This window comes from Saccoglossus kowalevskii, chromosome 16 (genome assembly GCF_978046115.1).
Source record: "Saccoglossus kowalevskii chromosome 16, keSacKowa6.1, whole genome shotgun sequence".
NCBI lineage: Eukaryota > Metazoa > Hemichordata > Enteropneusta > Harrimaniidae > Saccoglossus > Saccoglossus kowalevskii.
Genome location: NC_140656.1, coordinates 1,830,064 through 1,857,288, shown reverse-complemented (window position 1 = coordinate 1,857,288; position 27,225 = coordinate 1,830,064).

Here is a 27,225-nt window from a genome sequence, read left to right as displayed (position 1 = left end):
TGTATTCACACACAGATGATCTGCATGTCGTATGCACACAAGTGATTTGTATGTCATAGGCACACACAGGTGATTTGCATGTTATGGGCACACACTGGTGATTTGCATGTTGTAGGCACACAAGGGTGATTTGCATGTCATAAGCACACAAAGGGGTTTTTCATGTTGCAGCCACACGCCGGTGAAATGTATGTCATAGGCACACACAGGTGATTTGTATGTCGTAGGCACACACAGGTGATTTGTAAGTCGTAGGCACACACAGGTGTGTTGTATGTCGTAGTCACACGCAGGTGATTTTCATGCCGTAGGCACACACAGGTGATTTTCATGTCGTAGGCACACGCAGGTGATTTGTATGTTGTAGGCACACAGGTGATTTGTACGGTTAGCCACACACAGGCGATTTTCATGTTGTAGCCACACACAGGCGATCTTCATGTCGTAGGCACACAGGTGATTTGTATGCTGTAGGCACACACGTGATTTGTATGTCGTAGGCACTCACAGGTGATTTGCATGTCATATGCTCATAAGGAATGTGTATGTCGTAGGCACACACAGTTGATTTGCATGTCATAGGCACACACAGGTGATTTGCATGTTGCGGTCACACACTGGTGAAATGCGTGTTGTAGGCACACAAGGGTGATTTGCATGTCATAGGCACACACAGGGGTTTTGCATGTTGCAGGTACACACCGGTGAAATGTATGTCGTAGGCACACACAAGAGATTTTCATGTTGTGGGCTCACACAGCTGATTTGTATGTTGAAGGCTCACACGTGATTTGTATGTCGTAGGCACTCACAGATGATTTGCATGTCATATGCTCATAAGGAATGTGTATGTCATAGGCACACACAGTTGATTTGCATGTCATAGGCACACACAGCTGATTTGTATGTTGAAGGCTCACAGGTGATTTGTATGTTGTAGGCTCACAGGTGATATGTATGTCGTAGGCACACAAACGTGATTTGCATGTCCTAGCACACACAGGTGATTTGTATGTCGTAGGCACACTTTGGTGATTTGTATGTCGTAGGCACACACAGGTGATTTGTATGTTGCAGACACACACAGTTGATTTGTATGTTGTAGGCACTCACAAGTGATTTGCGTGTTCTATGCACACACAGATGTTGTGCATGTCGTATGCTCAGAAGTGATTTGTATGTCGTAGGCACATACAAGTGATTCATACCTGTGTGTTCCTACGACATGCAAATCACCTGTGTGAGCCTTGGACTTGCAAATCATCTGTGTCCCTACAATACACAAATCACATGTGTGTGCCTACGAAACACAAATCGCCTGTGTGTGCAAGGACATGCAAATCATCTATGTGTGCCTACGACATACAAATTACCTGTGATCATACAACATACAAATCACCTGTGTGAGCCTTCCACATGCAAATCATCTGTGTCCCTACAATACACAAATCACATGTGTGTGCCTACGACAGGCAAATCACCTGTGTGAGCCTACGACATGCGAATCATCTCTGTGTGACTACGACATACAAATCACCTGTGCGCTTACAACATGCAAATCACTTCTGTGTGCCTACAACATGCAAATCACCTGTGTGTGCCTACTACATGCAAATTACCTGTGTGTGCCTACTACATGCAAATCACACATGTGTGCCGAACATATGCAAATCACCTGCGTGTGCCTACAACATACAAATGAACTGCGTGTGTCTGCAACATGCAAAGCTCCTGTGTGTGCCCACGACATGCAAATCAGCCACGAGCCTATGACATGCAAATCACTTGTGATTCTACAAATCACTTGTTAGCCCATGACATTAAAATCCCCTGTGTGTGCCTACGACATACAAATCAGCTGTGTGTGCCTTAGACATGAAAATCACATGTGTGTGCTTACCACATACAAATCACCAAGGTGTGCCTGAGACTTACAAATCACCTGTGTGTGGCTATGACATACAAATCACCTGTGTGGCCTACGACAGACAAATCACATGTGTATGCCTACAAAATACAAATAACCTGTGTGTGCCGATGACATGCACATCACCTGTGTGAGCCTTTGACATACAAATCACCTGTGTGTGCCAGGACATGCAAATCAACTGTGTGTGCCTACGACATACAAATCACCTGTGTGTGCCGACGACAGGCATATCACTTGTGTGTGCCTACAACATACAAATCACCTATGTGTGCAAGGACATGCAAATCATCTGTTTGTGCCTACGACATACAAATTACCTGTGAGCCTACAACATACAAATCACCTGTGTTAACCCACAACATAAAAATCTCCTGTGTGTGCCTACGACATACATTTCATTGGTGTGTGGCTGCAACATGCAAAACCCCTGTGTGTGTCGTAGGCACACAAGGGTGATTTGCATGTCATAGGCACACACAGGGATTTTTCATGTTGCAGCCACACACCGGTGAAATGTATGTCGTAGGCACGCACAGGAGATTTTCATGTCGTCGGGTAACACAGGTGATTTGTATGATGTAGTCTCACAGGTGATTTGTATGTTGTAGGCTCACAGGTAATTTGTATGTCGTAGGCACACATAGATGACTTGCATGTCCTTGCACACACAGGTGATTTGTATGTCAAAGGCTCACACTGGTGATATGCATGTCGTCGGCACACACAGGTGCTTTGTATGTTGTAGGCATACACATGTGATTTGTCTGTCGTAGGCCACACAGGTGATTTGTATGTCGTAGCCACACACAGGTGATTTGTATGTCGTATGCTCACAAGTGATTTGTATATCGTAGGCACATACAAGTGATTTGCATGTCATAGGCACACACAGGTGATTTGCATGTTACGGGCACACACTGGTGAAATGCATGTCGTAGGCACACAAGGGTGATTTGCATGTCATAGGCACATACAGGGGTTTTTCATGTTGCAGCCACTCACCGGTGAAATGTATGTCGTGGGCTAACACAGGTGATTTGTATGTTGCTGGCTTACAGGTAATTTGTATGTCGTAGGCACACACAGATGATTTGCATGTCCTTGCACACACAGGTGATTTGTATGTCGTAGGCACACATATGTGATTTGTATTTTGTAGGCTCAGAGATGATTTGTATGTCGTAGGCACACACAGGTGATTTGCATGTCCTGGCACACACAGGTGTATTGTATGTCAAAGGTTCACACAGGTGATGTGCATGTCATCGGCACACACAGGTGATTTGTATGTTGTAGGCATACACATGTGATTTGTCTGTCGTAGGCCAAACAGGTGAGTTGTATGTCGTTGCCACACACAGGTGATTTGTATGTCGCAGGCACACCTTGGTGATTTGTATGTCGTAAGCACACACAGGTGATTTGTATGTCTTAGGCACACACATGTGATTTTCATGTCTAAGGCACACACAGCTGATTTGTATGTTGTCGGCACACACAGGTGATTTGTAAGTCGTAGACACACATAGGTGAGTTGTATGTCGTAGGCACACCTTGGTGATTTGTATGTCTTAGGCACACATAGGTGATTTGTAAGTCGGAGACACACATAGGTGAATTGTATGTCGCAGGCACACCTTGGTGATTTGTATGTTGCAGGCACACACAGGTGATTTGAAAGTCGGAGACACACATAGGTGAGTTGTATGTCGTAGGCACACACAGGTGATTTGTATATTGCAGGCACACACTGGAGATTTTCATGTCATCGGCTAACACAGGTGATTTGTATGTTGTAGGCACGTACAAGTGATTTGCATGTCATAGACACACATAGGTGATTTGCATGTTACGGGCACACACTGGTGAAATGCATGTTGTAGACACACAAGGGTGATTTACATGTCATAGGCTCGCACATGGGTTTTGCATGTTGCAGGCACACACCGGTGAAATGTATGTTGTAGGCACACACAATAGATTTTCATGTCGTGGGCTCACACAGGTGATTTGTATGTTGAAGGCTCACAGGTAAATTGTATGTTATAGGCTCACAGGTGATACGTATGTCGTAGGCACACACAGGTGATTTGCATGTCCTGGCATACACAGGTGATTTGTATGTCCTAGGCACACACAGGTGATGTGCATGTCGTCGGTACACACAGGTGATTTGCATGTTGTATGCTCACAGGTGATTTGTATGACGTAGGCACACACAGGTGATTTGCATGTCGTAGGCACACACAGCTGATTTGTATGTCGTAGGCACAAACAGGTGATTTGTAAGTCGTAAGCACACACAGGTGATGGGCATGTCGTTGGCACACACAGGTGAGTTGTATGTCGTAGTCACACACAGGTGATTTTCATGTCGTAGGCACACACAGGTGATTTGCATGTCGTAGCCACACGTAGATGATTTGTAGGTTGTAGGCACACAGGTGATTTGTATGGTTAGCCACACACAGGCGATTTTCATGTTGTAGCCACACACAGGCGATCTTCATGTCATAGGCACACACGTGATTGGTACATTGTAGGCACACATGTGATTTCTATGTCGTAGGCACACACAGGTGATTTGCATGTCGTATGCTCACAAGGGATTTGTATGTCGTTGGCACATACAAGTGATTTGCATGTCATAGGCACACAACGTGATTTGTATGTTGTAGGCACACACAGGTGATTTGTAAGTCGTAGGCACACACAGGTGATGTGCATGGTTAGCCACACACAGGCGATTTTCATGTTGTAGCCACACACAGGCGATCTTCATGTCGTTGGCACACAGGGGATTTGTATGCTGTAGGCACACGCGTGATTTGTATGTCGTAGGCACTCACAGGTGATTTGCATATCGTATGTTCATAAGGAATTTGTATGTCGTATGTACACACAGTTGATTTGTATGTTGTAGGCACACACAGGTGATTAGCATGTTGCGGGCACACACTGGTGAAATACATGTTGTAGGCACACAAGGGTGATTTGCATGTCATAGGCACACACAGGGGTGTTGCATGTTGCAGGCACACACCAGTGAAATGTATGTCGTAGGCACACACAAGAGATTTTCATGTCGTGGTCTCACACAGGTGATTTGTATGTTGAAGGCTCACAGGTGATTTGTATGTTGTAGGCTCACAGGTGATATGTATGTCGTAGGCACACACACGTGATTTGCATGTCCTGGCACACACAGGGGATTTGTATGTCCTAGGCACACACAGGTGATGTGCATGTCGTCGGTACACACAGGTGATTTGTATTTCGTAGCCACACTCAGGTGATTTGTATGTCGCAGGCACACCTTGGTGATATGTATGTCGTAGGCACACACAGGGGATTTGTATGTAGTAGGCACACACAGTGGTTTTGCATGTTGCAGATACACACCGGTGAAATGTATGTCATAGGCACACACAAGGGATTTTCATGTCATGGGCTCACAAGTGATGTGCATGTCGTAGGCACACACAGGTGATTTGTATGTTATAGGCTCATACATGTGATTTGTGTATTGTAGGGACACAGATGATTTGCATGTCGAAGGCTCACACAGGTGATTTGCATGTCGTAGGCACACACAAGTGATTTGCATGCCGAAGGCTCACACATGTGATTTGCATGTTGTATTCACACACGTGATTTGCATGTCGTAGGCACGCACAGGTGATTTGCATGTTATAGGCTCACACATGAGATTTGTGTATTGTAGGGACACAGATGATTTACATGTCGAAGGCTCACACAGGTGATATACATGTCGTAGGCACACACAAGTGATTTGCATGCCGAAGGCTCACACAGGTGATTTGCATGTTATAGGCTCACACACGTGATTTGTATGTTGTATTCACACACAGATGATCTGCATGTCGTATGCTCACAAGTGATTTGTATGTCATAGGCACACACAGGTGATTTGCATGTTATGGGCACACACTGGTGATTTGCATGTTGTAGGCACACAAGGGTGATTTGCATGTCATAAGCACACAAAGGGGTTTTTCATGTTGCAGCCACACGCCGGTGAAATGTATGTCATAGGCACACACAGGTGATTTGTATGTCGTAGGCACACACAGGTGATTTGTAAGTCGTAGGCACACACAGGTGTGTTGTATGTCGTAGTCACACGCAGGTGATTTTCATGCCATAGGCACACACAGGTGATTTTCATGTCGTAGGCACACGCAGGTGATTTGTATGTTGTAGGCACACAGGTGATTTGTACGGTTAGCCACACACAGGCGATTTTCATGTTGTAGCCACACACAGGCGATCTTCATGTCGTAGGCACACAGGTGATTTGTATGCTGTAGGCACACACGTGATTTGTATGTCGTAGGCACTCACATGTGATTTGCATGTCATATGCTCACAAGGAATGTGTATGTCGTAGGCACACACAGTTGATTTGCATGTCATAGGCACACACAGGTGATTTGCATGTTGCGGTCACACACTGGTGAAATGCATGTTGTAGGCACACAAGGGTGATTTGCATGTCATAGGCACACACAGAGGTTTTGCATGTTGCAGGTACACACCGGTGAAATGTATGTCGTAGGCACACACAAGAGATTTTCATGTTGTGGGCTCACACAGCTGATTTGTATGTTGAAGGCTCACACGTGATTTGTATGTCGTAGGCACTCACAGGTGATTTGCATGTCATATGCTCATAAGGAATGTGTATGTCATAGGCACACACAGTTGATTTGCATGTCATAGGCACACACAGGTGATTTGTATGTCGTAGGCACTCACAGGTGATTTGCATGTCATATGCTCATAAGGAATGTGTATGTCGTAGGCACACACAGTTGATTTGCATGTCATAGGCACACACAGGTGATTTGCATGTTGCGGTCACACACTGGTGAAATGCATGTTGTAGGCACACAAGGGTGATTTGCATGTCATAGGCACACACAGAGGTTTTGCATGTTGCAGGTACACACCGGTGAAATGTATGTCGTAGGCACACACAAGAGATTTTCATGTTGTGGGCTCACACAGCTGATTTGTATGTTGAAGGCTCACACGTGATTTGTATGTCGTAGGCACTCACAGGTGATTTGCATGTCATATGCTCATAAGGAATGTGTATGTCATAGGCACACACAGTTGATTTGCATGTCATAGGCACACACAGGTGATTTGCATGTTGTGGTCACACACTGGTGAAACGCATGTTGTAGGCACACAAGGGTGATTTGCATGTCATAGGCACACACAGGGGTTTTGCATGTTGCAGGTACACACCGGTGAAATGTATGTCGTAGGCACACACAAGAGATTTTCATGTTGTGGGCTCACACAGCTGATTTGTATGTTGAAGGCTCACAGGTGATTTGTATGTTGTAGGCTCACAGGTGATATGTATGTCGTAGGCACACAAACGTGATTTGCATGTCCTAGCACACACAGGTGATTTGTATGTCGTAGGCACACTTTGGTGATTTGTATGTCGTAGGCACACACAGGTGATTTGTATGTTGCAGACACACACAGTTGATTTGTATGTTCTAGGCACTCACAAGTGATTTGCGTGTTCTATGCACACACAGATGTTTTGCATGTCGTATGCTCAGAAGTGATTTGTATGTCGTAGGCACATACAAGTGATTCATACCTGTGTGTTCCTACGACATGCAAATCACCTGTGTGAGCCTTGGACTTGCAAATCATCTGTGTCCCTACAATACACAAATCACATGTGTGTGCCTACGAAACACAAATCGCCTGTGTGTGCAAGGACATGCAAATCATCTATGTGTGCCTACGACATGCAAATTACCTGTGATCATACAACATACAAATCACCTGTGTGAGCCTTCCACATGCAAATCATCTGTGTCCCTACAATACACAAATCACATGTGTGTGCCTACGACATGCAAATCACCTGTGTGAGCCTACGACATGCGAATCATCTCTGTGTGACTACGACATACAAATCACCTGTGCGCTTACAACATGCAAATCACTTCTGTGTGCCTACAACATGCAAATCACCTGTGTGTGCCTACTACATGCAAATTACCTGTGTGTGCCTACTACATGCAAATCACCCATGTGTGCCGAACATATGCAAATCACCTGCGTGTGCCTACAACATACAAATGAACTGCGTGTGTCTGCAACATGCAAAGCTCCTGTGTGTGCCCACGACATGCAAATCAGCCACGAGCCTATGACATGCAAATCACTTGTGATTCTACAAATCACTTGTTAGCCCATGACATTAAAATCCCCTGTGTGTGCCTACGACATACAAATCACCTGTGTGTGCCTACGACATACAAATCACCAAGGTGTGCCTACGACATACAACACACCTATGTGTGTCTACGACTTACAAATCAGATGTGTGTGCCCACAACATACAAATCAGCTGTTGTGTGCCTTAGACATGAAAATCACATGTGTGTGCTTACCACATACAAATCACCAAGGTGTGCCTGAGACTTACAAATCACCTGTGTGTGGCTATGACATACAAATCACCTGTGTGGCCTACGACAGACAAATCACATGTGTATGCCTACAAAATACAAATAACCTGTGTGTGCCGATGACATGCACATCACCTGTGTGAGCCTTTGACATACAAATCACCTGTGTGTGCCAGGACATGCAAATCACCTGTGTGTGCCTACGACATACAAATCACCTGTGTGTGCCGACGACATGCATATCACTTGTGTGTGCCTACGACATACAAATCACCTATGTGTGCAAGGACATGCAAATCATCTGTTTGTGCCTACGACATACAAATTACCTGTGAGCCTACAACATACAAATCACCTGTGTTAACCCACAACATAAAAATCTCCTGTGTGTGCCTACGACATACATTTCATTGGCGTGTGGCTGCAACATGCAAAACCCCTGTGTGTGTCGTAGGCACACAAGGGTGATTTGCATGTCATAAGCACACACAGGGATTTTTCATGTTGCAGCCACACACCGGTGAAATGTATGTCGTAGGCACGCACAGGAGATTTTCATGTCGTTGGGTAACACAGGTGATTTGTATGATGTAGTCTCACAGGTGATTTGTATGTTGTAGGCTCACAGGTAATTTGTATGTCGTAGGCACACATAGATGACTTGCATGTCCTTGCACACACAGGTGATTTGTATGTCAAAGGCTCACACTGGTGATATGCATGTCGTCGGCACACACAGGTGCTTTGTATGTTGTAGGCATACACATGTGATTTGTCTGTCGTAGGCCACACAGGTGATTTGTATGTCGTAGCCACACACAGGTGATTTGTATGTCGTATGCTCACAAGTGATTTGTATGTCGTAGGCACATACAAGTGATTTGCATGTCATAGGCACACACAGGTGATTTGCATGTTACGGGCACACACTGGTGAAATGCATGTCGTAGGCACACAAGGGTGATTTGCATGTCATAGGCACATACAGGGGTTTTTCATGTTGCAGCCACTCACCGGTGAAATGTATGTCGTGGGCTAACACAGGTGATTTGTATGTTGCTGGCTTACAGGTAATTTGTATGTCGTAGGCACACACAGATGATTTGCATGTCCTTGCACACACAGGTGATTTGTATGTCGTAGGCACACATATGTGATTTGTATTTTGTAGGCTCAGAGATGATTTGTATGTCGTAGGCACACACAGGTGATTTGCATGTCCTGGCACACACAGGTGTATTGTATGTCAAAGGCTCACACAGGTGATGTGCATGTCATCGGCACACACAGGTGATTTGTATGTTGTAGGCATACACATGTGATTTGTCTGTCGTAGGCCAAACAGGTGATTTGTATGTCGTTGCCACACACAGGTGATTTGTATGTCGCAGGCACACCTTGGTGATTTGTATGTCGTAAGCACACACAGGTGATTTGTATGTCTTAGGCACACACATGTGATTTTCATGTCTAAGGCACACACAGCTGATTTGTATGTTGTCGGCACACACAGGTGATTTGTAAGTCGTAGACACACATAGGTGAGTTGTATGTCGTAGGCACACCTTGGTGATTTGTATGTCTTAGGCACACATAGGTGATTTGTAAGTCGGAGACACACATAGGTGAATTGTATGTCGCAGGCACACCTTGGTGATTTGTATGTTGCAGGCACACACAGGTGATTTGAAAGTCGGAGACACACATAGGTGAGTTGTATGTCGTAGGCACACACAGGTGATTTGTATATTGCAGGCACACACTGGAGATTTTCATGTCATCGGCTAACACAGGTGATTTGTATGTCGTAGGCACGTACAAGTGATTTGCATGTCATAGACACACATAGGTGATTTGCATGTTACGGGCACACACTGGTGAAATGCATGGGGTAGGCACACAAGGGTGATTTGCATGTCATAGACACACACAGGGGTTTTTCATGTTGCAGCCACACACCGGTGAAATGTATGTCGTAGACACACACAGGAGATTTTCATGTCGTGGGCTTACACAGGTGATTTGTATGTTGTAGGCTCGCAGGTGATTTGTATGTTGTAGGCACGCACAAGTGATGTGCATGTCGTCGGCACACACAGGTGATTTGTATGCTGTAGACTCAGAGGTGATTTGTATGTCGTAGGCTCACACAGGTGATGTACATGTCGTCGGCACACACAGGTGATTTGTCTGTTGTATTCATACACATGTGATTTGTCTGTCGTAGGACACACAGGTGATTTGTATGTCGTAGCCTCACACAAGTGATTTGTATGTCGTAAGCACACACAGGTGATTTGTATGTCTTATGCACACACATGTGATTTTCATGTCTAAGGCACACACAGCTGATTTGTATGTTGTCGGCACACACAGGTGATTTGTAAGTCGTAGACACACATAGGTGAGTTGTATGTCGTAGGCACACCTTGGTGATTTGTATGTCTTAGGCACAAACAGGTGATTTGTAAGTCGGAGACACACATAGGTGAATTGTATGTCGCAGGCACACCTTGGTGATTTGTATGTTGCAGGCACACACAGGTGATTTGAAAGTCGGAGACACACATAGGTGAGTTGTATGTCATAGGCACACACAGGTGATTTGTATATCGTAGGCACACACTGGAGATTTTCATGTCGTGGGCTAACACAGGTGATTTGTATGTCGTAGGCACATACAAGTGATTTGCATGTCATAGACACACATAGGTGATTTGCTTGTTACGGGCACACACTGGTGAAATGCATGTGGTAGGCACACAAGGTTGATTTGCATGTCATAGGCACACAACAGGGTTTTTCATGTTGCAGCCACACACCGGTGAAATGTATGTCGTAGACACACACAGGAGATTTTCATGTCGTGGGCTAACACAGTTGATTTGTTTGTTGTAGGCTCGCAGGTGATTTGTATTTTGTACGCACGTACAAGTGATGTGCATGTCATCGGCACACACAGGTGATTTGTATGCTGTAGACTCAGAGGTGATTTGTATGTCGTAGGCACACACAGGTGATTTGCATGTTCTGGCACACACAGGTGATTTGTATGTCGTAGGCTCACACAGGTGATGTACATGTCGTCGGCACACACAGGTGATTTGTCTGTTGTAGTCATACACATGTGATTTGTCTGTCGTAGGACACACAGGTGATTTGTATGTCGTAGCCTCACACAGGTGATTTGTATGTCGTAGGCTCACACAGGTGATGTACATGTCGTCGGCACACACAGGTGATTTGTATGTTGTAGTCATACACATGTGATTTGTCTGTCGTAGGCCACACAGGTGATTTGTATGTCGCAGGCACACCTTGGTGATTTGTATGTCGTAAGCACACACAGGTGATTTGTATGTCTTAGGCACACACATGTGATTTTCATGTCTAAGCCACACACAGCTGATTTGTATGTTGTCGGCACACACAGGTGAATTGTAAGTCGTAGACACACATAGGTGAGTTGTATGTCGTAGGCACACCTTGGTGATTTGTATGTCTTAGGCACACACAGGTGATTTGTAAGTCGGAGACACACATAGGTGAATTGTATGTCGCAGGCACACCTTGGTGATTTGTATGTTGCAGGCACACACAGGTGATTTGAATGTCGGAGACACACATAGGTGAGTTGTATGTCGTAGGCACACACAGGTGATTTGTATATCGCAGGCACACACTGGAAATTTTCATTTCGTGGGCTAACACAGGTGATTTGTATGTCGTAGGCACATACAAGTGATTTGCATGACATAGACACACATAGGTGGTTTGCATGTTATGGGCACACACTGGTGAAATGCATGTGGTAGACACACAAGGGTGATTTGCATGTCATAGGCACACACAGGGGTTTTTCATGTTGCAGCCATACACCAGTGAAATGTATGTCGTAGACACACACAGTAGATTTTCATGTCGTGGGCTAACACAGATGATTTGTATGTTGTAGGCTGGCAGGTGATTTGTATGTTGTAGACTCAGAGGTGGGGCTAATCTGCACTGGCTCAGAAGGTTGTAAATGATTAGCTAGTTTGAATTTGCTTAACAATACTGACAATGAAAGTGCATTCAACGCCACAAGTTTTTTTGTTTTTTTAGCCAATCAGAATTCATCTTCCGAGCCAGTGCAGATCAGCCGCAGAGGTGATTTGTATGTCGTAGGCACACACAGGTGATTTGTATGTCGTAGGCTCACACAGGAGATGTGCATGTCGTCGGCACACACAGGTGATTTGTATTTTGTAGCCACGCACAGGTGATTTGCATGTTGCAGACACAAGCAGTTGATTTGAATGTTGTGGGCACACACAGGTGATTTTCATGTCTTAGGCATACACAGCTGATTTGTATGTCGTAGGCACACACAGGTGATTTGTAAGTCGCAGACACACATAGGTGAGTTGTATGTCGTAGTCACACACAGGTGATTTGCATGTCGTAGGCACACACAGGCGCTTTACATGTTGCAAACACACACAGTTGATTTGTATGTTGTGGGCACATGCAGGTGATTTGCATGTTGCTGGCACACACGGGTGATTTGCATGTACTAGGTACACACAGGTTATTTGCATACAGTAGGCACACACAGATGATTTGTATGTCATAGGCACACACAGGTGATTTACATGTTGTAGGCACACAGAGGTGATTTGCATGTCGTAAGCACACAGACGATTTGTATGTCGTAGGCACACAGAGATGATTCGCTTGTCGTAGGCTCACACAGGTGATTTTCATGTTGTAGGCACACAGAGGTGATTTGCATGTCGTAAGCACACAGACGATTTGTATGTCGTAGGCACACAGAGATGATTCGCATGTCGTAGGCTCACACAGGTGATATGCATGTCGTCGGCACACACAGGTATTTTGCATGCCATGGGCTCATACAGGTGATTTGCATGTTGTAGGCTCACACAAGTGATTTGTATGTTGTAGGCACACACATGTGATTTGTTTATTGTTGGCACACAGATGATTTACATGTCGAAGGCACACATGTGATTTGCATGTCATAGGCACACACAGGTGATTTGCATGCCGTAGGCTCACACAGGTGATTTGCATGTTGTAGGCACACACAGGTGATTTGCATGCCGTGGGCTCACACAAGTGATTTGTATGTTGTAGGCACACACATGTGATTTGTTTATTGTAGGCACACAGATGATTTGCATGTCGAAGGCACACATGTGATTCGTATGTTGTAGTCACACAGAGATGATTCCTATGTCGAAGGCTCTCACAGGTGATTTGCATGTCGTAGGCACACACAGGTGATTTGCATGCCGTAGGCTCACACAGGTGATTTGTATGTTGTAGGCACATACAAGTGATTCGCATGTCATAGGCACACACAGGTGATTTGCATGTTGCGGGCACACACTGGTGAAATGCATGTCGTAGACACACAAGGGTGATTTGCATGTCATAGGCACACACAGGGGTTTTGCATGTTGCAGCCACACACTGATGCAATGTATATCATAGGCACAAACAGGAGATTTTCATGTCTTGGGCTAACACATGTGACTTGTATGTTGTAGGCTCACAGGTGATTTGTATGTTTAAGGCTCACAGGTAATTCATATGTCGTAGGCACACACAGATGATTTGCATGTCCTTGCGCAAACAGATGATTTGCATGTCCTTGCACAAACAGATGATTTGTATGTCGTAGGCACACACAAGTGATGTGCATGTCGTCGGCACACACAGGTGATTTGTATGCTGTAGGCTCACAGGTGATTTGTATGTTGTAGGCTCACATGTGATTTGCATGTCGTATGCTCACGGCTGATTTACATGTCATAGGCACACACAGGCGCTTTACATGTTGCAAACACACGCAGTTGATTTGTATGTTGTGGGCCCATGCAGGTGATTTGCATGTTGCTGGCACACACGGGTGATTTACATGTACTAGGTACACACTGGTTATTTGCATGCAGTAGGCACACACAGATGATTTGTATGTCATAGGCACACACAGGTGATTTGCATGTTGTAGGCACACAGAGGTGATGTGTATGTTGTAAGCACACAGACGATTTGTATGTCGTAGGCACACAGAGATGATTCGCATGTCGTAGGCTCACACAGGTGGTTTGCATGTCATCGGCACACACAGGTGTTTTGCATGCCGTGGGCTCATACAGGTGATTTCCATGCTGTAGGCTCACACAAGTGATTTGTATGTTGTAGCCACACACATGTGATTTGTTTATTGTAGGCACACAGATAATTTGCATGTCGAAGGCACACATGTGATTTGCATGTCATAGCACACACAGGTGATTTGCATGCCGTAGGCTCACACAGGTGATTTGCATGTTGTAGGCACACATAGGTGATTTGCATGTTGCTGGCACACACGGGTGTTTTGCATGTACTAGGTACACACTGGTTATTTGCATGCAGTAGGCACACACAGATGATTTGTATGTCATAGGCACACACGGGTGATTTGCATGTTGTAGGCACACAGAGGTGATTTGTATGTCGTAAGCACACAGACGATTTGTATGTCGTAGGCACACAGAGATGATTCGCATGTCGCAGGCTCACACAGGTGATTTGCATGTCGTCGGTTCACACAGGTGATTTGCATGTCGTAGGCAAACACAGGTGATTTGCATGCAGTAGGCACACACAGATGACTTGTATGTCATAGGCACACACAGGTGATTTGCATGTTGTAAGCACACAGGCGATTTGTATGTCGTAGGCACACAGAGATGATTCGCATGTTGTAGGCTCACACAGGTGGTTTGCATGTCGTCGACACACACAGGTGTTTTGCATGCCGTGGGCTCATACTGGTGATTTGCATGTTGTAGGCTCACACAAGTGATTTGTATGTTGTAGGCACACACATGTTTTGTTTATTGTAGGCACACAGATGATTTGCATGTCGAAGGCACACATGTGATTTGAATGTCATAGGCACACACAGGTGATTTGCATGCCGTAGGCTCACACAGGTGATTTGCATGTTGTAGGCACACATAGGTGATTTGCATGTTTCTGGCACACACGGGTGTTTTGCATGTACTAGGTACACACTGGTTATTTGCATGTTGTAGGCACACACAGATGATATGTATGTCATAGGCACACACGGGTGATTTGCATGTTGTAGGCACACAGAGGTGATTTGTATGTCGTAAGCACACAGACGATTTGTATGTCGTAGGCACACAGAGATGATTCGCATGTCGTAGGCTCACACAGGTGATTTGCATGTCGTCAGCTCACACAGGTGATTTGCATGTCGTAGGCACACACAGGTGATTTGCATGCCCTAGGCACACACAGGTGATTTCCATGTTGTAGGCTCACACAAGTGATTTGTATGTTGTAGGCACACACATGTGATTTGCATGTACTAGGTACACACTGGTTATTTGCATGCAGTAGGCACACACAGATGATTTGTATGTCATAGGCACACACAGGTGATTTGCATGTTGTAGGCACACAGAGGTGATTTGTATGTCGTAAGCACACAGGCAATTTGTATGTCGTAGGCACACAGAGATGATTCGTAAGTCGTAAGCTCACACAGGTGATTTGCATGTCGTCGTCACACACAGGTGTTTTGCATGCCGTGGGCTCATACAGGTGATTTCCAAGTTGTAGGCTCACACAAGTGATTTGTATGTTGTAGGCACACACATGTGATTTGTTTATTGTAGGCACACATGTGATTTGCATGTCATAGGCACAAACAGGTGTTTTGCATGGGGTGGGCTCACGCAGGTGATTTGCATGTTGTAGGCTCACACAAGTGATTTGTATGTTGTAGGCACACACATGTGTTTTGTTTATTGTAGGCACACAGATGATTTGCATGTCGTAGGCACACACAGGTGATTTGTAAGTCGTATGCACACACAGGTGATTTGTATGTCGTAGGCACACCTTGGTGATTTGTATGTTATAGGCACACACAGGTGATTCTTATGTCGTAGGCACACGCAGGTGATTTTCATGTCTTAGGCATACACAGCTGATTTGTTTGTCGTAGGCACACACAGGTGATTTGCAGGCCGTAGGCTCACACAGGTGATTTGCATGTCGTAGGCTCACAAGTGATTTGCTTGTTGTAGGCACGTACAGGTGATTTGTATGTCGTAGGCTCACACAGCTGATTTGCATGTCGTCGGCACACACAGGTGTTTTGCATGCTGTGGGCTCACACAGGTGATTTCTATGTCGTGGGCTCACACATGTGGTTCGTGTATTGTAGGCACACAGATGATTTGCATGTCGTAGACTCACACAGGTGATTTGCATGTCGTAGGCACACACATGTGATTTGCATGTTGCAGACACATGCAGTTGATTTGTATGTTGTTGGCACACATCGGTGATTTGCATGTTGCCAGCACACATGGGTGATTTGCATGTAGTAGGCACACACAGGTTATTTGCATGTCGTAGGCTCACACAGGTGATTTGCATGTCGTAGGCTCAAACATGTGATTTGTATGTTGTATTCACACACGTGATTTGTATGTCGTAGTCACACACAGATGATTTGTATGTCGTATGCTCACAAGTTATTTGTATGTCGTAGGCACATACAAGTGATTTGCATGTCATAGGCACACTCAGGTGATTTGCATGTTGCGGGCACACACTGGTGAAATGCATGTCGTAGGTACACAAGGGTGATTTGCATGTCATAGGCACATACAGGGGTTTTGAATGTTGCAGCCACACACCGGTGAAATGTATGTCGTAGGCGCACACAGGAGATTTTCATGTTGTGGGCTAACACAGGTGACTTGTATGTTGTAGGCTCACAGGTGATTTGTATGTTGTAGGCTCACACAGATGATTTGCATGTCCTTGCACACACAGGTGATTTGTATGTCGTAGGCACACACAAGTGATGTGCATGTTGTCGGCACACACAGGTGATTTGTGTGTTGTAAGCTCACAGGTAATTTGTATGTCGGAGGCACACACAGATGATTTGCATGTCCTTGCACACACAGGTGACTTGTATGTCGTAGGCACACACAAGTGATTTGTATGTTGTAGGCTCACAGGTGAGTTGTTTGTTGTAGAGTCACAAGTGATTTGCATGTTGTGGGCACACACAGGTGCTTTGCATGTTGCAGAAACATGCAGTTCATTAGCATGTAGTAGGCACACACAGGTTATTTGCATGTAGTAGGCACACACAGGTGATTTGCATGTCCAAGGCTCACACAGGTGATTTGCATGTCGTAGGCACACACAGGTGATTTGCATGCCGTAGGCTCACACAGGTGATTTGCATGTCGTAGGCTCACACATGTGATTTGTATGTTGAATTCACACACTTGATTTATATGTTGTAGGCACACACAGATGATTTGCATGTCGTATGCTCACAAGTGAGTTGTATGTCGTTGGCACATGCAAGTGATTTGCATGTCATAAGCACACACAGGTGATTTGTATGTCGCAGGCACACCTTGGTGATTTGTATGTCGTAAGCACACACAGATGATTTGCATGTCGTATGCTCACAAGTTATTTGTATGTCGTATGCACGTACAAGTGATTTGATGTCATAGACACACATAGGTGATTTGCTTGTTATGGGCACACATTGGTGAAATGCATGTGGTAGGCACACAAGGGTGAATTGCATGTCATAGGCACACACAGGGGTTTTTCATGTTGCAGCCACACACCGGTGAAATGTATGTCGTAGGCACACACAGGAGATTTACATGTCGTGGGTTAACACAGGTGATTTGCATGTTGTAGGCTCACAGGTGATTTGTATGTAGTAGGCACGCACAAGTGATGTGCATGTCGTCGTCTCACACAGGTGATTTGTATGTTGTAGACTCAGAGGTGATTTGTATGTCGTAGGCACACACAGGTGATTTGCATGTCCTGGCACACACAGGTGATTTGTATGTCGTAGGCTCACACAGGTGATGTACATGTCGTCGGCACACACAGGTGATTCGTATGTTGTAGTCATACACATGTTATTTGTCTGTCGTAGGCCACACAGGTGATTTGTATGTCATAGCCACACACAGGTGATTTGTATGTCGCAGGCATACCTTGGTGATTTGTATGTCATTGGCACACACAGGCGATTTGTATATCGTAGTCACACACAGGAGATTTTCATGTCGTGGGCTAACACAGGTGATTTGTATGTCATAGGCTCACAGGTGATTTGTATGTTGTAGACTCACAAGTGATTTGCATGTCATAGGTTCGCGGCTAATTTACATGTCGTGGGCACACACAGGTGCTTTGCATATTGCAGATACACGCAGTTCATTTGTATGATGTAGGCACACGCAGGTGATTTGCATGTTGCCGGCACACATGGGTGACTTGCATGTAGTAGGCACACACAGGTGATTTGTATGTCATAGGCACACAGAGGTGATTTCATGTTGTAGGCACACAGAGGTGATTTGCATGTTGTAAGCGCACAGGTGATTTGTATGTCGTAGTCACACAGAAATGATTCGCATGTCATAGGCTCACACAGGTGATTTGCATGTCATAGGCACACACAGGTGATTTGCATGCCGTAGGCTCACACAGCTAATTTACATGTTGTACGCACACACATGTGATTTGTGTATTGTAGGGATACAGATGATTTGCATGTTGAATGCTCTCACAGGTGATTTGAATGTTGTAGGCACACACAGGAGATTTGCATGCCGTAGGCTCACACAGGTGATGTGCATGTCGTCGGCTCACACAGGTAATTTGTATGTCGTAGCCACACACAGGTGATTTGCATGTTGCAGACACACGCAGTTGATTTGAATGTTGTGGGCACAAACAGGTGTTTTGCATGGGGTGGGCTCACACAGGTGATTTGCATGTTGTAGGCTCACACAAGTGATTTGTATGTTGTAGGCACACACATGTGTTTTGTTTATTGTAGGCACACAGATGATTTGCATGTCGTAGGCACACACAGGTGATTTGTAAGTCGTATGCACACACAGGTGATTTGTATGTCGTAGGCACACCTTGGTGATTTGTATGTTATAGGCACACACAGGTGATTCTTATGTCGTAGGCACACGCAGGTGATTTTCATGTCTTAGGCATACACAGCTGATTTGTTTGTCGTAGGCACACACAGGTGATTTGCATGCCGTACGCTCACACAGGTGATTTGTATGTCGTAGCTCAAACATGTGATTTGTATGTTGTATTCACACACGTGATTTGTATGTCGTAGGCACACACAGATGATTTGCATGTTGTATACTCACAAGTGATTTGTATGTCGTAGGCATATACAAGTGATTTGCATGTCATAGGCACACACAGGTGATTTGCATGTTGCGAGCACACACTGGTGAAATGCATGTCGTAGGCACACAAGGGTGATTTGCATGTCATAGGCACACACAGGGGTTTTGCATGTTGCAGCCACACACCAGTGAAATGTATGTCGTAGGCACACACAGGAGATTTTAATGTCGTGGGCTAACACAGGTGACTTGTATGTTGTAGGCTAACAGGTGATTTGTATTTTGTAGCCTCACATGTAATTTGTATGTCGTAGGCACACACAGATGATTTGCATATCCTTGCACACACAGGTGATTTGTATGTCGTAGGCATACACAAGTGATGTGCATGTCGTCGGCACACACAGGTGATTTGTATGTTGTAGGCTCACAGGTGATTTGTGTGTTGTCGACTCAGAGGTAATTTGTATGTCGTAGGCTCACACAGGTGATGTACATGTCGTCGCACACACAGGTGATTCGTATGTTGGAGGCTCACAAGTGATTTGCATGTCGTGGGCACACACAGGTGCTTTGCATGTTGCAGAAACATGCAGTTCATTTGCATGTAGTAGGCACACACAGGTTATTTGTATGTAGTAGGCACACACAGGTGATTTGCATGTCCAAGGCTCACACAGGTGATTTGCATGTCATAGGCACACACAGGTGATTTGCATGCCGTAGACTCACACAGGTGATTTGCATGTCGTAGGCTCACACATGTGATTTGTATGTTGAATTCACACACGTGATTTGTATGTCGTAGGCACACACAGATGATTTGCATGTCGTATGCTCACAAGTGATTTGTATGTCATAGGCACATGCAAGTGATTTGCATGTCATAAGCACACACAGGTGATTTGTATGTCGCAGGCACACCTTGGTGATTTGTATGTCGTAAGCACACACAGATGATTTGCATGTCGTATGCTCACAAGTTATTTGTATGTCGTATGCACATACAAGTGATTTGATGTCATAGACACACATCGGTGATTTGCTTGTTACGGGCACACATTGGTGAAATGCATGTGGTAGGCACACAAGGGTGATGTGCATGTCATAGGCACACACATGTGATTTTCATGTCTAAGGCACACACAGCTGATTTGTATGTCGTAGGCACACACAGGTGATTTGAAAGTCGTAGACACACATAGGTGAGTTGTATGTCGTAGGCACACCTTAGTGATTTGTATGTCGTAGGCACACACAGGTGATTTGTATATCGTAGGCACACACAGGTGATTTTCATGTCGTGGGCTAACACAGGTGATTTGTATTTTGTAGGCTCACAGGTGATTTGTATGTTGTAGACTCACAAGTGATTTGCATGTCATAGGCTCGCGGCTAATTTACATGTCGTGGGCACACACAGGTGCTTTGCATATTGCAGATACATGCAGTTTATTTGTATTATGTAGGCACACACAGGTTATTTGCATGTAGTAGGCTCACACAGGTGATTTGTATGTCATAGGCACACACAGGTGATTTGCATGTTGTAGGCACACAGAGGTGATTTGCATGTTGTAAGCGCACGGGTAATTTGTACGTCGTAGTCACGCAGAGATGATTCGCATGTCATAGGCTCACACAGGTGATTTGCATGTCGTAGGCACACACAGGTGATTTGCATGCCGTAGGCTCACACAACTAATTTACATGTTGTACACACACACATGTGATTTGTGTATTGTAGGGATACAGATGATTTGCATGTCGAATGCTCTCACAGGTGATTTGCATGTCGTAGGCACACACAGAAGATTTGCATGCCGTAGGCTCACACAGGTGATTTGCATGTCGTATGCTCACAAGTGATTTGTATGTCGTAGGCACATACAAGTGATTTGCATGTCATAGGTACACACAGGTGATTTGTATGTTGTAGGCTCACAGGTGATTTGTATGTTGTAGGCTCAGATGTGATTTGTATGTTGTAGAATCAGAGGTGATTTGTATGTCATAGGCACACACAGGGGATTTGTATGTCGTAGGCTCACACAGGTGATGTGCATGTCGTCGGCTCACACAGGTAATTTGTATGTCGTAGCCACACACAGGTGATTTGCATGTTGCAGACACACGCAGTTGATTTGAATGTTGTGGGCACACGCAGGTGATTTGCATATTGCTGGCACACATGGGTGATTTGCATGTACTAGGCACACACAGGTTATTTGCATGCAGTAGGCACACACAGGTGATTTGTATATCATAGGCACACACAGGTGATTAGCATGTTGTAGGCACACAGAGGAGATTTGCATGTCGTAGGCTCACACAGGTGATTTGCATGTCGTCGGCACGCACAGGTGTTTTGCATGGGGTGGGCTCACACAGGTGATTTGCATGTTGTAGGCTCACACAAGAGATTTGTATGTTGTGGGCACACACATGTGTTTTGTTTATTGTAGGCACACAGATGATTTGCATGTCGTAGGCACACACAGGTGATTTGTAAGTCGTATGCACACACAGGTGATTTGTATGTCGTAGGCACACCTTGGTGATTTGTATGTTGTAGGCACACACAGGTGATTCTTATGTCGTAGGCACACGCAGGTGATTTTCATGTCTTAGGCATACACAGCTGATTTGTATATCGTAGGCACACACAGGTGATTTGCATGTCGTAGACACACACAGGTGATTTGCATGCCATACGCTCACACAGGTGATTTGTATGTCGTAGGCTCAAACATGTGATTTGTATGTTGTATTCACACACGTGATTTGTATGTCGTAGGCACACACAGATGATTTGCATGTTGTATACTCACAAGTGATTTGTATGTCGTAGGCATATACAAGTGATTTGCATGTCATAGGCACACACAGGTGATTTGCATGTTGAAGGCTCTCACATGTGATTTGCATGTCGTAGGCACACACAGGTGATTTGCATGCCATACGCTCACACAGGTGATTTGTATGTCGTAGGCTCAAACATGTGATTTGTATGTTGTATTCACACACGTGATTTGTATGTCGTAGGCACACACAGATGATTTGCATGTTGTATACTCACAAGTGATTTGTATGTCGTAGGCATATACAAGTGATTTGCATGTCATAGGCACACACAGGTGATTTGCATGTTGCGAGCACACACTGGTGAAATGCATGTCGTAGGGACACAAGGGTGATTTGCATGTTGTATACTCACAAGTGATTTGTATGTCGTAGGCTCACACAGGTGATGTACATGTCGTCGGCACACACAGGTGATTTGTATTTCATAGCCACACACAGGTGATTTGTATGTCGCAGGCACACACAGGTGATTTGCATGTCGTAGGCACACACAGGTGATTTGTATCTCATAGGCACACACAGGTGATTTGTATCTCATAGGCACACACAGGTGATTTGTATGTCGTAGGCACATACAGGAGATTTTCATGTCGTGGGCTAACACAGGTGATTTGTATGTTGTAGACTCACAAGTGATTTGTATGTCGTAGGCATATACAAGTGATTTGCATGTCATAGGCACACACAGGTGATTTGCATGTTGCGAGCACACACTGGTGAAATGCATGTCGTAGGGACACAAGGGTGATTTGCATGTCATAGGCACACACAGGGGTTTTGCATGTTGCAGCCACACACCGGTGAAATGTATGTCGTAGGCACACACAGGAGATTTTCATGTCGTGGGCTAACACAGGTGACTTGTATGTTGTAGACTAACAGGTGATTTGTATTTTGTAGGCTCACATATAATTTGTATGTCGTAGGCACACACAGATGATTTGCATGTTCTTGCACACACAGGTGATTTGTATGTCGTAGGCATACACAAGTGATGTGCTTGTCGTCGGCACACACAGGTGATTTGTATGTCGTCGGCACACACAGGTGATTTGTATGTTGTAGGCACACAGCTGATTTGTATGTCGTAGGCACACACAGCTGATTTGAAAGTCGTATGCACACACAGGTGATTTGTATGTTGTAGACTCACAAGTGATTTGCATGTCATAGGCTCGCGGCTAATTTACATGTCGTGGGCACACACAGGTGCTTTGCATGTTGCAGATACACGCAGTTCATTTGTATGATGTAGGCACACGCAGGTGATTTGCATGTAGTAGGCACACACAGGTTATTTGCATGTAGTAGGCTCACACAGGTGATTTGTATGTCATAGGCACACACAGGTGATTTGCATGTTGTAGGCACACACAGGTTATTTGTATGTTGTAGGCACACAGAGGTGATTTGCATGTCGTAAGCACACAGACGATTTGTATGTCGTAGGCACACAGAGATGATTTGCATGTCGTAGGCTCACGGCTGATTTGCATGTCGTATGCACACACAGGTGCTTTGCATGTTGCAGACACACGCAGTTGATTTGTATGTTGTAGGCACATGCAGGTGATTTGTATGTTGCTGGCACACACAGGTGATTTGCATGAAGTAGGCACAAACAGGTCATTTGCATGCAGTAGGCACACACAGGTGATGTGTATGTTGCTGGCACACACAGGTGATTTGCATGAAGTAGGCACAAACAGGTCATTTGTATTTTTTAGGCACACAGAGGTGATTCGCATGTCGTAAGCACACAGGCGATTTGTATGTTGTAGGCACACAGAGATGATTCGCATGTTGTAGGCTCACACAGGTGATTTGCATGTTGTAGGCTTACATAGATGATTTGCATGTCAAAGGCACACACATGTGATTTGCATATTGCAGACACACAAGTGATTTGTTTGTCGTAGGCACAAACATTTGATTTGCATTTTGCAGGCACACACCGGTGATTTGTACGTCGTAGGCACACACAGGTGATTTGTATGTCGTAGGCACACACAGGTGAAATGCATGCCGGTATTATTTATTTATTTATTTATTTATTCATAAGGATTACCATTGTGCCGTTGTGTCATCAGATATATGTAAATCACAGTTAAGAAAAATGACGTCACCACTGTATCAGTGAAATTGGAAATATATTGATAACTAAATTAACAGTCATTATTAATTTTATAAATGAAAGAATGAAGTGAAATGAGATATGGTCACAATAGCATATCGTCGTTAAATTTCTTCAGTGAATAAATTAATTCGCCTCGCAAATGGTTCTGGTCAAATTGTATTTCCGCAAAAAATATTGCTAATACTTGACAGCGCACAAATTTTGCAGGTTTAATCAATGCAACTCAAAACTTGTGACGTCACTAGTATCAACCGACTCCCAACTTGTGACGTCACTGGTATCAACCAACTCACAACTTTTTGACATCACTGGTATCAACTAACTCAAAACTTGTGGCGTCACGGGTAACAACCAACTCAAAACTTGTGGCGCCACGGGTAACAACCAACTCAAAACTTGTGTGCCACTGGTATCTACTATCTCATAAATTGTGACGTCACTGGTAATAACCAACTCACAACTTGTGGCGTCACTGGTATCAACCAACTCAAAACTTGTGTGTCACTGGTATCAACCAACTCAAAACTTGTGGCGTCACTTGTATCTACTATCTCATAAATTGTGACGTCACTGGTAATAACATACTCACAACTTGTGGTGGCACTGGTATCAACAAACTCAAAACTTGTGACGTCACTGGTATCATCCAACTCAAAACTTGTGGCGTCACTGGTATCAACCAACTCAAAACTTGTGGCGTCACGGGTAACAACCAACTCAAAACTTGTGTGTCACTGGTATCTACTATTTCATAAATTGTGACGTCACTGGTAATAACCAACTCACAACTTGTGGCGTCACTGGTATCAACAAACTCAAAACTTGAACTTGAAATTGAAATTGAAAATGGTAGAACATTGGGTATTCCACGTGACCAAAGATTATGTCCATTTGGTTGCAGGGTCACAGAGGACGAATATCATTTTACTATGGTTTGTCCAAAATATGAAGCACTTAGACAAAAATTCTTACCAAAATATTATTTTTCACCACCAACCAAGATAAAATTCATTGCATTGCTACAGAGTACTAACTCGTTTATTTTACTAAGTTTGGGTAAATATATGTTTAAGGGTTTTCATTACAGAGAAACTGAAATGGAAGTATGATTTGAAGTATATGTATCTTGTAATTTTAAAGCGACCGTGTGTAATTTAAGTTTTGAAATGTAACAGTACTTTAGGCCGGTGGCCATATAGTGCGGAATAAAGAAATAAAAAAATAATTAAAAAACTCAAAACTTGTGTTGTCACTGGTAACAACCAACTCAAAACGTGTGTGTCACTGGTATCAACCAACTCACAATTTGTGGCGTCACTGGTATCAACCAACTCACAATTTGTGGTGTCACTAGTAAAACCAACTCAAAATTTGTGGCGTCACTGATATCAACTATCTCATAACTTGTGACGTCACTGGTAACAACCAACTAAAAACTTGTGATGTCACTGGTATCAACCAACTCAAAACTTGTGGCGTGACTGTGAAATCTACTATCTCATAACTTGTGGCGTCACTGGTAACAACCAACTTAACTTGTGGCGTCACTGGTAACAACCAACTCAAAACTTGTGGTGTCACTGGTATCAACCAACTCACAACTTGTGACGTCACTGGTAACAACCAACTCACAACTTGTGACGTCCCTGGTAACAACCAACTCAAAACTTGTGACGGTACTGGTAACAACCAACTCAAAACTTGTGACGGTACTGGTATCAATAATAGCTATGCTGTCTCAGATCATTGTACTATATGTAACCAACAGATTGATGACGTCATTTATGATATCGTGAAATTAGCGCTTCAAAGTTAATGAATGAATATTTCTAGTATCAGGTACACTACGAACGTCGAGATGCCGAATTAAATAACAAGATCACAGACATGAATAGATGAGCAGGGTAGTATAATCTTTGTTGACTCTGTAACAAGTTGTATGTCACAAAGAAATATTATCTAAAGTATTTGTACGGTGACTGATATAATTGCAATATATAAAGCAAAGCTTATGAATTGGCTTAGTCGGTTCTTTAACCAAGACACTGACCCCCCCCCCCCTTGTAAATTATTGCCCAGGAGTAAACTGAAAAAAGCTGGTAGCATGGAAATTTTACTAAAATTAAACTTTCGTATTGAATCACTCTCAATAAAAATTAATAAATTTCATCACAGTTTGTCGAAATCCCGGCTCACAGTTTCGGACCATATCTCCAGGAAAAATCACATCAATCAGTACATTTGGAACAAACACAATATCAAAATTGCAGACAAAAGTATTTTTTACGAAGTGTTTGTGCGGATAGTCTTCTGTTTGTGGGGTTTCTTTTTTACCACTAAAAGAAAAATACTACAATTGAGAGAGATGGTCAATAGAAATGTGTCACACAGTTCCTTTCTTAAATGATATGACATATTATCAGCATTTCCATCAAAGTTTTATATTGTAGCTGAACTTAGAAGCTACACAATTGTACCATTGATATTTGCAGACAGATGGTTAGGTACCATCATGATGACAGAATTGTAACTGCAATGTGAAATGAGTACAAAACAATGAAAGCGAAA